Source organism: Thermobia domestica, chromosome 5 (assembly GCF_964235325.1).
Source record: "Thermobia domestica chromosome 5, izTheDome1.hap1.1, whole genome shotgun sequence".
In the NCBI taxonomy this organism is placed as follows: domain Eukaryota; kingdom Metazoa; phylum Arthropoda; class Insecta; order Zygentoma; family Lepismatidae; genus Thermobia; species Thermobia domestica.
Window position 1 is genome coordinate 62,039,836 of NC_137458.1, and position 15,428 is coordinate 62,055,263.

The 15,428-nt window shown below is 34.4% G+C and overlaps 1 non-coding gene across 1 annotated transcript; it reads left to right on the forward strand.

Moving 5' to 3' along the window:
- Positions 1–15,193: 15,193 nt before the first annotated feature.
- On the forward strand, positions 15,194–15,268 carry TRNAQ-UUG (transfer RNA glutamine (anticodon UUG)). Its single transcript has one exon. It is a non-coding gene; the product is annotated as a tRNA-Gln (tRNA).
- The last annotated feature ends 160 nt before the right edge of the window (positions 15,269–15,428 follow it).

Consider the following 15,428-nt stretch of genomic DNA (forward strand, 5'->3'; position numbering starts at 1 on the left):
ACTAACTACCTGATGCTCTTTCAGTATATGTAACTCTTATTGCGCAATTCGAGTCTCGATATCGCGCCCCTTGCTTGTAAGTACCAAAAGATAAGCATCCAAGCAGTATCATACAAGATGAAGAGACGAAATCAAAAATCACTATGAAGTAACATAGAAAAGAGTTGATCAAATTAATCGTTGTGGAAAAGAGTTGAAAAGACGTTCATTCTGAAGTAGATTTACAACATTTAATTGTATGTATTATTGTATGCAAGTATTTAGAGTGCGTATCATTAAGCCGTTATTATAACGCAGTTGCTGTAGAAGAGAGTACATCAGACATTATACATTCCATACATTACATACATTTCTTGTTATTCTGGATTTGAATTCCATCTATGATTTTTTCGGTAAAATCCTGCAGAGAAAACTCATGAATGAACATAAGAAAATTGTGGAAGTTGACGTGTTTTTTGACATAGTAAATGAAAGTAAATATGCTACTTAAGCATATATGTTCTTGCCTTAGTGGGTTGTGAAACTTGGGAATTTGCTTTTTCAAAACTGACTGCGAAGTGCACGTAACCAAGATTTTTTAAAAAATGCTTCATAACGCAACGGTTCACTGAACCTAAATTTTTCAGACCGGGTTCTTTACTTACGAAAGTTGTTGCTTAGAGGAGAGAATGAAAAATTAAGCAATTACAATTTTCTTTGTTGCACATAATCCAGTACAATTAAAGTGAATCGGATATCTGTTGTCTAAATGTTTACTGCGTTGATCTAATAAGTTGAAGACCCAAGGTTTGACTCTGCTGTAAGCATGAATTTCTTTTCTTATTTCTAATTTAACCAAAGGTTACTTCTACCTAGCACTTCTTCCTACTGAAAAATGTAACCAAGAACGTTTTCAAATAAGCCTTTACAGACAGTTGTCTGTTCAGTTAGACTTTGGTATTGTGTTGCGTAGTATTGTGAGGAGGGAAAAATTCCGAAATTTTTCCCACTATGATTTTCCGAATTCTTTTTTCCATTCTAAACAAACATTCATGATCAAGGATTAACTCCACATAAAGCTATAAAATAAGTTAAATACATGTATAGGAATATTATATAACAGCAAATTATAATTTCCCAATAACAACTTTCCATAATTAAAAAAATTTCAAATATTTTTTTTAGTTTTTCATTGGTATATTTTTTACATTATTTATATTTTCAAACATATATTTACATTTATATTATTATCTTCACTTAAAACAATGCAATTTTTATATTTCACTTTGAAAAATTTTTGCCTAATTATTTTACATTTAGAATTTAACAAAAAGGAAATTTATAAACGGACATACATAATATAAAAATGTAAATTAAATGACAAACCTAAGAACATAAAATAAATTAGACATGCAAAACATTAAAAGAAATATCCTCAACCTGTCATAGATAAAAAGTTAACCGAAATATACAAAATGATGTACTGTACAAAGAATCAATGCATTACATAATATACGATTTTCCAGGCAACACTGTGCTGTGCAATGTGATATAATTGAACCTTCATATAGCAGTACTTGATGGTAGATGTGGCTAGCGTGGAACGGATTAACTATTTAAGATAAAAAAACTTCTTCCATAATAGGAGCAGAGGGGAATGATTTAAAAATACAAGCTGCGTTTCCCCGCTGAATTGCTAAACTGAGTCTCTGTATTAAAAATTGTTTGCTCCGCGGATTTCCTGTTTTCGCAGCCAACTGTGAACCTATTTGTTTCACTAGATTCTTTGCCTCTTTGCTGAAAACACCCATTGTTTCAACAGCAAAGGGAATGAAAAATTTTCAAATATTATTTGATGTTTGGTAATTAAAACATGTAATATTATATCATTTCTTTCAATTTCTTGTAATGTATTCTCTATGAGAAACTAATTTTGAAGTGGTAACTTTCTGTCAGCTCCAGTTTCAATAATATATCAATCTCCAATTACAATATATTATTTTTCTCACTACTTCTATTGTATTAGCTCTAATACATGTCAATAGACGGGCGGACATATGCCTAACAATTTTATTTAAATATAATATTATAAGGTTTATAATACTTATGCATACTATAACTAAGAAGCGTAAAACAATTTGTTGCTATCTCTTACCGAATAAATTTTCCGATTATTGATTTTTCCGTGTTTTTGTGCAGTGACTCGATATCGGGCCCGCAGACCCCTTGACACGGGGGGGAGTGGAAGGACTAAGAAACTTTCGGATCGTATAGTTCTTGTATTTTTGTTTATCGTTGGAGTAGGGAGAAAACAAAGTCGGTTTCGTTGTCACTGTTTTTGAGCTATACTAGTATGTTGCCTGCCTTTAAAGGTTTATTAATTGTGAATAACAACACTTTTGATATAATAATAAAAAAAATAACTAGAAAGATAGGAAGACAAATGTTAACATCTATTGGTACATTACATTTCCCTTCAATATAGCATCAATTATGTTCATTAATAAAAAAAGGCTCGTGTGTTAATAGGATATTCTTATTAGTTTATCAGTCTATACTAATATATATAACGGAATGCACGTGTCTGTATCTCTCTCTCTCTGTCTCTCTCTCTCTCTCTCTCTCTCTCTGTCTCTCTCTCTCTCTATGTCACATAGAAAGAGGTCGTCAAGAGCTTCCAAATTTTGTACAGATAGATTTTCACCAAATATGGTCGTGTACGCAATTGTTTCTTTCGTCGATTTTCGACTCGTGGAATGGGGGAAGATTAGGAAGGTAAAAATTATTGCAAAAATTATACAGTGAATCATACAGCTTGTGAGGTAGGTATCTCAACCGTTTAAGCAGTGTCTCAGTTGCACCTCTTTCAGACATTTGAATTGTTTTGCATTAACTTTATTCGTCCTGTGCGACGAACAAATATGTCAGCTGGTACGAGAATTGATAGGAGTAATGGCAAAAAGATAGTTCGTCGTTATATATTTCACGCATTTCTTTACTTTTGCACAAACATTATGCAAATAACGAGCACTTTAGCTGTTATTATAAAAAAAAAAGTTATTGATAATCTAGAGAAAAACCATTTCAGTCAGGAAAGCATTTCAGTGGTGTCAATATAGCCTTATATACTTATCTTGCGCGATTACCATAAATTAATTAGTTTCTCTCCCCGTACAAAATTAAGATATAAAACTTACATTCCTGTTCTTCGAGTAGTAATATTCATGTGTTGGAACCTCGAAAAGCCATTTCACTTGTAAAAAGATGCCCCATCTCCTACGAGAGTAGGCTAACAGAAGTTGGTACGTTACTACCTACACAATGGTTTCTGCGGACAAATGTCATTGTTGACCTTACAAGGCGTGCCCTCGACACTCTGGCTGCTGAAATTAGTAAAAGGTCTGCTCAGCAGCTCCTGTGAAAGCGAGCCAGACGTATAATGAATTGTCCTCTTCTGAATTCCAACAGCCGCCTTGCTTTCTCTGTCGACAAACCAACAGTGATACCAACTCTCACGAAGTATTTACCCCGCAGAACTCCCACATAACTTGTGTTTAATACGTTTCGATCAAGCTCTCTTTAAAAATGCACTTAGAACCAAAGTAGGGTTGTTAATTTTAAGGATGGGGGGCTATTTCGTATGATCATATTACGAGCGGCAATTAAATCATTTATTACCAGGCAATACTGTGGTTTTAAAAGCTTCTTGAAGTTCCGAAGTTTATAGATCTTGGTAAAAAAAAAAAAAATAACAATTTGATTTGATTTTTTGGATACGGATATTCTAGATCATCACTACAAATAAACATGGTTTGGAAGTAGGCCTTTATTAATCTAATATACGCCTACTGTTTATACCACCCGTATTTCATAATTTCCTTTGGGGTTGCATAACGTATTCACCACAAGCAAACAACAAACAAATAATTTGAATATACTTGTACTATATGGATATGAATTTTAACTTTTCTCAGGATTTTTAAAAATTTTCCGTCAATATTTTCTGGTGCTATTATTTATTTTTCTTACTTTCTATGCTTTCAAGTTTTATTCATAGCTTTCAATGAGATGATTTTGAGTTTAACGTCCCGTTCAGCAGCGAGGCTATATGAGACGTGGACCTACTGATTAACATGGAATCCGAACCACATGAGCTCCCGCCGGGAATCGAACCCGGGTCTCCCTCATAGCTTTCAAGTCTTTACATAACAAGGAAGCTTAGGTTACTGGCCTTGATTGTCAAGCGAAAAAGTTGACTCCCTGCTGACGTCTGCATTATACTCCCAATCAATCAAGAGAATTTACTATTATTGTTTTTTGGAAACTTGTCAGTATTGCTTGTGTTCTAATAATTTTCTTGCCCCACGTAACAACCACAAATAAATGGTCAAACTCATGTACTCCGCGTAGAAAATAAATGATTCATCTTTGAAGAAACAATATTTACTCTTATCATCCTTCTTTGTTATTTATTTGCTGACTTTTGGTTCGTTGTTGGTTGAATTATAGAGTCCATTTCTAGCATCCATACTATATGAAACGTGAACCTAGATCTCAGCGCTAAGATTGAACCATACAAACCAATTACAAGCAGCGGATAATCATTGTAAAGGATGGTGTGGAACTAAAAAGAGAAGAAACCAATGGCGCCTATTTGATACTCGCCATACACTACACCAAGCCAACACACACAAATATATACAAATGAACTTCTCGAGGAAAGACAATGGGGAGTGCGACTTGCGATGACGTTGAATTACTAGGTGGAATGGATTGGAGTCGGACCACAGAAGAGTATGCATTTAGTTTAATTTCAGAAATGTATCTGTAGGTGACCGGAGAGGTTTGTGTGGTATGTGTCATTGCATTGCATTGCATATGAACTATCAACTTTATTTCCCAGTTTAATAGAAAGTTTAAAAGAAAAGTGCTACATAACATTATATTCCCTGGAACCACTCATATATCGTTATCTAAGCACACATCTTTTCTCTGTTATTTTACTTATTTTATTTTTAATTTTTTTATTTTATGCTATTTTAGCTTGAATGAGAGTTTCTTATGGAAAATCTTATCTATTATATAAAAGAGAACGCACAAATCCTTTGTTAGCTCATCACGCTAATACGGCTGAACCAATTTCTTTCATTTTTGGGGGGTTATTAGGATTTGGACCCTAGATGGTTTTTATCATATCACTTTAATTTTTAATTACCAGTGTCTTGAGATAATTGAGCATTCAAGTGTCCATAACGTACAAATCACTTTGTTAGTTCATCATAGGTATAAAAATAAACGTATTTATATGCAACCCGCATGACCGTGTCACTCGGCGGGTTAACATAAATGACAGGCGCTATAATGTTAACATTTACTGCAATTTGAAAGCGAAAAAGTAAAAATTATCTAAGTAACAAAGTTTATTGCGTTCCGGGGTGACCCCAGCGAAGCGGGGTGAACGCTGCTAGTAAATAATATAGACTACAATATAGTACATCCTTGAAATAAATGGTATTTAACTGCTGAGTTAATGATTTTAAGCATTTTTCTTTCATAAACAATTGTTCTTGTAAAAAACTATTCTATATATGTTCGAGAATCGGTGCATAAATATACAACTGCTAATAGTTGAGTTGAGTTGATTTTGAGCAGCGAGACTATATGAGACGGGACGTACTGATTAACATGGAATCCGAACCATATGAGCTCCCGCCGAGATTCAAACCTGGTCTCCAATGCCAAAGGCGCGTACCCTTAACAACTACTGACACAGCGTAATTATTTTATAAGTTGAAATAAACCAGTTGTTGGTGTTTGTCAAATGAAAATTTTTATTTGTGTCTTTTTCTTTCTTCTGGTCAGTCTCAGAACCACTCACTTGGTAATTCTTAATCAGTTATTAGTTTTTTGATTACTGTATATTTATCATAGAATTTTAGAATAGATCTTATGGAGCAGTAGAAATTTTAAATATTGATCTTAATTTGCTGTTCCGAATTTGTGACAGTTTTAATAAAGGAACTTTGTAACAATTCACATTAAAAGTAGCAACTATTATACAGTATAATAATATTGCATACATATATTTAAATTAGCATTATAATGAAAAAAGTAAGAAAAACTCAGAAGGCAACTGATTTTGACCTTAATTCAAAGGAATAAAATACAAAATTTACAGGACCTCTTCTGTGTTTTGTGTTTTTTTCTTCTTTTTTTAATTTCTGAAATGAAAAGTATGATATAACTTCTGGGGAAAATGTTACATAACATATAACCTAATTAGTTATTCCAACTTCTTCCTTGTGTACAAAATGAATACATATTAAATATAGAATTAATATGCATATCACATGTGTCGCAGATGTTTTAGTAGTTCGTGACATGCATAGTTTTGTTTTTTTAGACAATAGTTTTTTTATACTTTTTTTCTACATTTTCGTGAAAGGAAAAATACTGGATGAAAAGTAAAATATCGTATTTGCCTAAAGAGAAATACACGATAGCTTATAAAATATACACTCTTTTAAACATAAAATAATTTAATTAAAACGAATACAAAATTATGTCTAGTTTGCAGCAGATTTAGTAAACAGAGAAACTAGAAAATATTTAATTAATATGGTATTATAAAAAATATTCGCTTTTTTTAAAAATAAATAATAATGTTTAATAGACGCTGAATTGACATCACAGTCACTTGATTCCAACCGGTATGGGAAAGTAGTTTGTACGTTAAAGCCAATTAAGAATTAAAACAGTAGGTATACATTGATATTAAAAGAAGCCATTGAAATCAAGGCTAAAATAGAAGTCAGATCACTAAACTTGAAAACAAAAAGTTATTTTATATTAGGTAGAATCTCAAGATAATTAAAGTTAAAGAATCGTGAGCACAATTAATATTTCAAAGAAACAATCAATTTATTTGGTTCCGCAGTCATCAAAGATGTGTGTGGCTGTGCACTGTCGTGATGGAACACAACTCTCTTTTTGTTGGCCAATTTTCGGATGATCTTTGATAGCTCGGAACAAAGTGACGGAACTTGGTTGGTATGTTTTGTTGCATCCACTGTATGGTCCATACCTTGATCCGTCTATCATTTGTTTCGGTCTTTTCAAAACTCTGTGATGGTAAACTGATAGCAAAAAATTGGCTGACCAAAGCGCCGCTTAAAATCACTTGGCTAAGTTTTTCGACGATAAACCAGGGAAGTTCTACACCGATGGAATTATGAAGCTACCCAAAAATGGCAAAAGGTCGTAGATAACAATGGTCAGTATGTACTTGATTAAAATTGATTTTCAGTAAAGAATTTTTTCCTTCATAAATGTACCGAAAAATCGCGGAGACTTCTTATATCCTTCTTGATATATATATAAGAAATTTATATAGAAATATTCACTCGGCTTCATACCTTTGCGTGGGACAGTCAGCGTCAAAAGCTCTTTGCGTTTGGTGAAATTAGTTTTGTAAATAACTTCAGAATGGAAGGACAATTTGAGTACAGTTTTCAGTAAATTAAAAAGAATTTAATATTTAGTTCGTCCTAGCCTTGAAACTTTGTGAAACGGTATACGTTCCACCGTTATTTCCAAAATATTTTTTTTTCAAACCGAAAGAACTTTTGTGGCTGACTGTACATGGAGCACACATTAAGTTACTCTTAACAATACCAGAACTGAAAGCAATAGACAATTATGATTAAAACTGCAGCAAACTAATTATAAGCCCCTCAGTTATCTTTTAAATAACAGCTCAAACACCAACTGCACTAATAATAAACAAATTAAATATATCCGTAAAGCAATATTTTCAATGTTCTGAAATGTATTAGGTAAGTTGATGTGAAGCAGTCTGACACATTTGAAAGTTGAAAGTTCTGCAGGTGTGACAGCTTGGAGTGGGTTTCGGATGGAGATAGGTAAGAAGATGGGTTTCGGTGGGTTTCGGTCGTTGTTTCATAAGATCACGGTTACAGTAACAATGGACCATTGGACCGTCAAACAGCATGTTTTCTGGGTTCGTAGTCATTGTGAACCGAAGACATAATTTTAGCCGACATTACTCCAATAGTTATTGCAACTCTCATTGTACTTTTACGAAATTTCATCTTATCCTTTCTGCATCCTTCTCCCGCAACCCGTTCCAAGCTTTCTCACCTGCGCAATATTCACCATTCAAATGTGTAGTCGGCTCCGCGCTATCACTCCGTATGTGCATATATTGTACATCAAAGAGCACGTCTTGAGTCCGATTCTTCATATGTATTTTCCTGTCGACTTTTGTTTCACCACCAGCACTACTATCTGCAAAGCACTACAAGATGGAAAACAAATTACATACCGTCGTAAGTTACTAATTCAACTAAAGCTTAAAATATAATATAGATCGTATATGTTTAAAAGATCTTACTAACAAACTATTATTAATTTATCAAAATTCTGTTGTTACAGTTATGCTTTATTGATGACACATCAGTTACAAAATTTTAATTCAAAACTTTCAAAGAAGGTATGAGTGCTTATTTCTCTTTACCGAAGTATCCAATATACATAAAAAAAACAAATGCATGTTTGCGAATTACCAAACAAACGCAAATATTTCTATCGTAGAAAACTACAGAACATATAAACATATTCAGAACATGCATTTAAAAAAAAATCTTTATAGCAACATAAGGTGGTTATCCAGGAGGTAAATAGTATAAATTCTTTAATTGCGAATCATCTTTACAGCATTCTGTAATTGGTTTTTGTTTTTTAAAAACTGCCTCATGCTACAAGATGATTGTACAAAACTTCAACGTAGTAATCTACATCCAGCAAATTTGTCCAATATGAGGAAAACGGACTAGACTTATCCAATACAAGATGTGTATTAACAAATACAAGAAACCATTATGCTATAAGAATAATACACGTGCCTTAAGAAGTTAATGAGAATAGAAGTATGCAGTAATTGTTCATCCATGTTCAAGCAGATGAACATGTATAATTCACTTTCATGTACAGATAAACAGAATTAAATTTCTGGTAGTTTTACAGCAAGAAAGAAAATTCACTTATGATCAGTCAATAATGAGAACAACTCAATAGCTACATACATCTATCTTCTTACCACAGATCAGCACCTTATGCAACAAAACCAAAGTGGTGCGTCGTGCCTTTATGACTGGAGAAAATATCTGTCTGTTACAATTGTTACTTCTGAGGAGAAGACGACAATTCATTGGAGACTCACTGACGTACTCGATAGAATGTTTCTAGACTATTTCGTCACCCACGTTAAGCATAACCGCTAACTTCTGATAAATTCAAATTTCTCCCTTTTCTCTGGTTGTCTTCAAACCCCTGTTATCAGTGGTCAGTACACTGGCACTCTGTTGTTCATTCTCCACTAACATGTCATCACTTCAAAATTTTACACAAATCATCAGGCTATCTAGTCATGTCCAAGTGCCTTACGTACACTCTAGATCATATACGCCACTGATGAGTCAAATTTATACTCAAAGTGTACTCTGATTACTTGCAATGGTACTTTCATTTTCTAGATTGGGGAAACTTAATTCTACTCAATGTACAAGTATACAGATCTACTCAAGTCACATAATCAATTGGGACCACCTTATCTGTAATGTAAATTGATGAAGCAATACAGCTCTACATCAATACAAATTTACATCATGTTTACAGCACGCATGCGTAAAATGCTGTTACCTGATATTTGAATTTCAACAATGAAAGAAAAGGTGTAGTAGCACTACTACATAACAAGATTTAGAAAATCACTAACTGCTCAGATTCCTAAACAAGGTAAAAATTAAGTTCTATAAGTACAGAAAGTCATCGCCCCATGAAATATTTGTGCTAATGATAGATAATATAACATATTTGGGTGAAACGAGACATTTTCTTTTATTCACAAAAGTGATTTAATCATTTTTGATTAATTCATACTATTCGCTTGTTAAGACTTTCTGTGCTTTACTTTGTGCATAATTCTAGTTCTTTCGAAATTACTCGGTCATAACAATTACTTGGGTGGCTGCTCCTAATTTTAATGAAGCGAATTTATACCAAAAGTGTCCTTGGCAGTCTTAAATTCTTTCGATGACTTCTTTCTTACCTTTTCTCCTCCCAATTTTTGTAGATGTATGCATGCAGTAACAATACCAGCGATTCGCTGACACAAGGTAAGAGTTGGTGATTTAGAATCCTATATTTTGATATAGCTAACAATTCAATTAATAAACAATCGTCATCAGAAGGATGTATTTAAATATGGAACGCATCACGATTCGGTTGATCCTTATTATATTTCGATTGTCCTGATGGAGACCACGGAGTCAATGGTAGAGCCTTCATCTCTGGCACATGGAGTCCTTGGTTCGATTCCAGATCGCACCAAGTGACCTTTGTGGTGAACAAACGCCGTGTGCGTGAGTTTTCTCGGGGTTCTCCCGTTTCTCCTGCTTTCTTCATTACACCATTTCATTCCTCATCATCACCAGTCTTCTTTAGCCTAGCCGGCATAATCGTGGGACGTAAACCTTAAATATTTCATTAATATTTCCGATGGACCTGATAATATTTTCGCGAATGAGAACAATCCTATTTTTTCCTAACGATAATGCCACTGACGTAAAGTTAACATTTAGTGGCAACTAGTAGAGTTGGCAATATTGCTGCTTAGTGCTGCTCCAAACGCACATTTATGCACAGAGTGAAACGGGAACGTTGCAGAATCCCTCCCTTCTCTCCCTAATGACAGCGAATTCCAGAGACAAAAAGATCCTTCTTCCCTTTCTACTTTCTTTTATGAAGTCTCTCACCACCTCTCAGAGGTACGATGTCACATAGCTCCGAAAACATTATCACTTTCAGTAATGAAAAAGTTGCAAATTATACGCACTTCGCTCAACAGCTATATAATTATGTCAACATTCATAAACAAAAGCGTGTATTCGTCTCTCGTTTTCTTCGTTCCTTCTATATTCATATTCACAAGGAGCAGAAGTGTCTTTTAGAGACTATCAACACATTACTTTAGTGATACAATGGTGACATTAAATTTGTATGAAGAAAGAAAATTAATATAGGCTTTGGAGAAATTATTTGCTATTTTAAAAGATACTAAGTTGTACATTACAAGCGCAGAACAACGAAGTAATGATGAGTATAACAGCACTTTTGAGCAAAATTATGTTAGGAAAGTTTTCTGGCAATATTTATACTATATATCTACTTAAGGGTACGTTTAGTTTTTATTATTTCACGAACATCGACCGATATTTTTTTTTTTAAATGGTGGTAGTCCTCTCTCGTGGTTGGCGTTCTGGCTTTTAAAGCAACAGATTAGGATTTGATTCCCAGTGAATGTACAGTCAGCGACAAAAATTCTATCAGTTTAATGAAATTAGTTTTATAAATAGCTTTAGAATGGAAGGACAATTTGAGTACAGTTTTCAGTAAATTAATAACAAAGTAATTTTCTGTAAGTTCCAGTCTTGAAGTTCAGTAAAACTATGTACGTTCCACCGTTATTCCCAAAATAAATTTTACCCAATGGGAACAGCTTTAGTCGCTGACTGTACGTGTATATTGAATTTCACGCTTATAATAAGATTTTACATAATGTCGGATGTACGTGCCATAATAAAATCCAACAAATAAATAAAAGATAAATAACTGCTAGTTCATATTAGAGATCCAAGGTGGAGAGATCTGGATTTTATCGAAGCATATGTATGGAATTGTCTCGTTTTTTCGAACCTTTTGATATGAAATCAGTAGGAACAAAATACTTTCAGATTTTAGTACATTTCTTCTTTGAGCAAAACTATATTTTCTTTGCGCTACGTCAGCAGATATTTAGACTTTGAAAAGTAGTAATAGAAGATAATTGGGGTTTCCAGATCACAAGAGAATCAATTCCAATTACAAAGTTGTGAGAAAAAAGTAATAAAGTTTATACAGTACTCTTAAGCACATGGAAATGTTAATACTATATTTTTCGTTATATCTATAAGAATTATTCACAATATTGGGCATGAATCTTTTAAACTCTGGAAGAAATTTCAGATAGAGATCTTAATGACAAAACATGTCAAAAATAATCAAAACTGCACTTAATTTCCTTCTGCACTGAGAACATCAATTACTATCCAATCTATACATTCGATGTAGAGTACGCCAAAGATGCGTACGCTAACCGCTTAGCTAAGAGGGAGCTTACTTTAGGCATAGTGATCAACCTCTTTCTCCCACAATATTCCATTTCAAACACATACAAGTGTATACTCTATAGTTGTAAGCAAAATAGCATTATCTTCATATAGTAAACTTGCTAGTTCTTAAATTGCAAGTTTAGTCCAGCAAACGTGCCATTGACACGTAATATCAGGCTAGTCTTAAAATTCATTTACATTTACAACACTTATTAAAACCTATCTTTCGTGATAGGAACAGTTATATTCGCTAGAAAAACTGTATTGGTACTACCACACACCTCACTTCTTACGTCTGTAACTTCGGAAAACGTTACTGATATAAATTGACCTATTCATTACGATTAAGTTACAATTAAGTTACAGAATTAGTTTGTCTGCAATTTATGAACGGAATTGGTCGATTTATTTCATCAACTTTTTTCTAAGTTTCAAACATAAAAAGCAAAGTGTGGCACTGAGGCACGATTGTTGCGCCTTTGTTCGCAGCCGTGACTTTCCTTGCCTTAAAAGATAATATAATAGGTGTGCCAATTTAAAGGAATTTTAAGACTAGCTTTACATTACTAATAATAGCAAGTCTGTAGCAATCTTCCAATGAATGAACTCCCAACTTTGCTATAGCCTTGGTAAGCCCTAAAGCCCCGAAAGATAGTATGACAGGTGCATCAATTTGAATGAATTGCTGTATCAATAGCAAGTCTAGAGCAAGCTTGCAATCGAAGAACTAACAAGTTTACTATATTCTTTATAACACCTCAATCCCCGAAAGATTGGCTTGTGATACTCGTATCAATTTAAACGAATTTTAAAGTTAACCTTATATTACGCATTCATCGCATATCTAGAGCTAGCTTGCAGTCGAGAAACTAGCAAGTTTGCTATAGTCTTGATAAGCAAAGACCTTAAAAGATAGTCTTATGGCAGGTACGTCAATCTAAAGTAATTTTAAGGCTAGCGTTATATTTCGCATTTTCGGCAAGTCTGAACCAAGCTTGAGAATCGAGAAACTAGTAAACTAGCTGTACTTTGGTTAGCTTTCTAACTGGTTAATGCAAGATTGTGACAAGCGTAATATCAAACACTTACGTACCGAAAACGGAAGGGAACTGTCGTTGATGCAGCAAGGAAGAAAAAGGTATATGTCATAAAGCAGCTAACAGAAGATTAATCGATCCGAGACGATGGACAGTGGAAAACAAGATTGCATCGTGTGTAAGTGGAAATAAGGATTATATTGAAATGAATAGGCTTTATAACTGTAACACAATACATGCATTTATAATATCAGTTTTATTACTTAACATAAATATCATATATGAACCACGAAGCATGTTTACCTTCTAGTGTATAGATTGTTGCTCTAGGCATTGTGAATGTTCGACTTGTTACTTTTAACTTTAAAACGTTAGTGCGTTAGTGAATAAAACTTTAGATCAAGATCTAATACAACTTTAGAAAATGAAATGAAATGTCTAGATTTATGTCCTATCACTAGGCCCTGTAAGCTACAGGATACGGACAAGTATTGGAACTGGATGAATACTGGGAAATGAGAATGTGGGAGAAGACTGAAGAACACCGTGAAAACGCACAAACACAACGTTGTTCGCCACAAACTTACATGGCTTGTGATTGAACCAGAGTCTCCTCACATTAAAAGCGAGCGCTCTACCACTGAGGCACCACTTTCGCTGTACAGCCCTGGAGATAATATACAAATATACTGAGGAAAGAAAATATATCTCTCTCTTAAAGTCTTCTAATTCTTCTGAGTCTGAAAAGATCGCTTTTACTAGCGAGATTAGAACATGTATTGGAGGATGCTTTACCGTTGAATACAACAATAAAAGCACGCAACATAAAAAAAAAAAAAAGAATATAACATCGAAACAAGGATAGATATCTATGATCTATAACATATCGCAAAATTTGACATTAAAACCTGGAGGTAATGACTTTCCAAAATGATTTCTCTTGTCATGTAGTATCTCTATTGTCCACACTGAATGTCTTCCGTTCTGTTCTGGACAATTGACAGAATGTATTGTACAGTAGAAATACACACACACACACACACGCACTCGTACACACAACATGCACACTCGTACACACACTACATATTCATACAAATGCATCCTTTCTCTTCCGTGCTGTGCTTCTGGGGAGCGACGTACGATGAGTTCTGCCGACATCGATTCACATTTGCATAACAACCTCGTTTGTGCAAGGGACACTGTTTTGTTCTTTGGGAGGCTTCAAATTGTCTGCCAGGGAGTTCTGCCGAGTATATATTACAACTTGTTAGGTTTGCGATTTTATCTCCGTGTTTTAGGGGACGTAAAACACGGGTAATTTCGAAATGTTCGTGGTCCCAATTGTTATTGCACTTCTGCTCCATTTCATACGTGGACTCTCTAATACCGATAGTTTGATAGTAGTATTTTTAGCTTATAGGGGAAGTTTAGTGATAATTTATACTCTGTTTTATTTTAAGAATTTCATATATTCTTACAGATAATACAACAAAATTGAATATAATATTTTTTTAAAAAAATATTCATTGTTTCATTATGCATTTATAAAGCGGACAAATGTTATTTTTTTCACTCGATTTTTTTTTAAATCCTTGAAGTTAAAGGAACCTATTGTGCAAAACTTGTTGGGAGTTAAATAACGTAATAGTTTAGAAAGTAAAAATTAATCTAGGAAGAAAGTAATCCTATGTCCATCTTGCTAGTCAAGGAAAATAAGAAGTTTTTAATTTTCACAGGGGCATGGTGATTCAGCGGTAGAGCGGTTATCTCTGGTGCGTGAGGTCCTTCGTTCGATCCCCGACCAAGTAAGTTTGTGGGGACAATATCGTGTCCGTGAGTTTTCTCAGGGTACTGCCGTTTCCTCACACATTATCATGCCACCAATTATTAAATCATCATTTTTTTGCCTTAACCATCCGTCTTCCTTAGCCTAATAGGCATAATCGTGGCCCCGCGTAGCGTAGCCGCTAACGCTCTCGCCTTTGGTGCGAGCGGTCCCGGGTTCGATTCCCGGTGGGGTCACTCGGTCGAAAAAGTGTAACACGCTTTTTCAGGCCAGCCACCTGGAATGAGGTTTTCCTGGGTTTTCCTCATTCACACCAGGCAAATGCCGGGGTGGTACCTAACTTATAGGTCCCAGGCCGCTTCCTTCCTTCCCTTTCCCCGGATAGTGTGCTCGCCG